General features: G+C 41.5%; 1 non-coding gene across 1 annotated transcript; it reads left to right on the top strand.

Moving 5' to 3' along the window:
• The first annotated feature begins 378 nt into the window (after window positions 1-378).
• On the top strand, window positions 379-451 carry trnav-cac (transfer RNA valine (anticodon CAC)). The gene has a single exon. It is a non-coding gene; the product is annotated as a tRNA-Val (tRNA).
• The last annotated feature ends 376 nt before the right edge of the window (window positions 452-827 follow it).

Below are 827 nucleotides of genomic sequence, written 5' to 3'. Positions count from 1 at the left end.
GTGGATGCTGGGGGTCAATTGAAGCTTTCAAGACTGAGATTGATAGATTTTTGTCGGGTTAGGGGATCGAGGGATAGGGAGCAAAGGCGGGTAAATGGATTTGAGTCACAGATCATCATGATCCAAATCAATGGCGGAACAGGTTCAAGGGATTGAATGGCCTCCTCCTGTTCCCAATGGAAATGATGAGAATAAGCTTTGTTGAGGCTGTGACGTCTGGGTCAACCCGTTTCCAAACAAGGCAGGCCACATTTGGGAGTTTCATAACTTTGAAATGAATATTTTTCTTTTTTGACTTGTGGAACTTCGATCAATTGAAGAGTTATGAAAGTGAATCAGTGCAGTCATTCTAACTTCTGGCTGATGAGAAAAACAGCTGTTTCCGTAGTGTAGTGGTTATCACGTTCGCCTCACACGCGAAAAGTCCCCGGTTCGATCCCGGGCGGGAATATTATGTTCGGGCACTTTTTTTTCTGTGTAATAGTCTGTTCTGTTAAATTTAACAGAAATTCGTGGCCTCACGAGCACTGAACATAGTAAACAGAGCCCTTAAAAATACAGTATGTAAAATGAGAAGGGATAAAAAGTTCATCGCATGCGAAGCACAAAGGAAATCATTTAAGTTTTCCACCTTCCCTCAGCAGCCTTTCATTCTGTCAAATAAAGTTATCGGTTAATTAATGGTGATTGAAACAATGATTGTTTCATTTTCTTCCCATAGAGTTTGAGTAAGTTCATGCAATTAATATAACAAGTGTTCAAAAGTTGCGTCTCAGACCGGGAACCGAAACCGGCACAACTGAACGCGTAGAATCTTCACCACTTCA

Source organism: Heptranchias perlo, unplaced genomic scaffold, assembly GCF_035084215.1.
Source record: "Heptranchias perlo isolate sHepPer1 unplaced genomic scaffold, sHepPer1.hap1 HAP1_SCAFFOLD_44, whole genome shotgun sequence".
In the NCBI taxonomy this organism is placed as follows: domain Eukaryota; kingdom Metazoa; phylum Chordata; class Chondrichthyes; order Hexanchiformes; family Hexanchidae; genus Heptranchias; species Heptranchias perlo.
The sequence above is the reverse complement of the archived record's forward strand: the minus strand, read 5'-3'. Positions and strand labels throughout refer to the sequence as shown.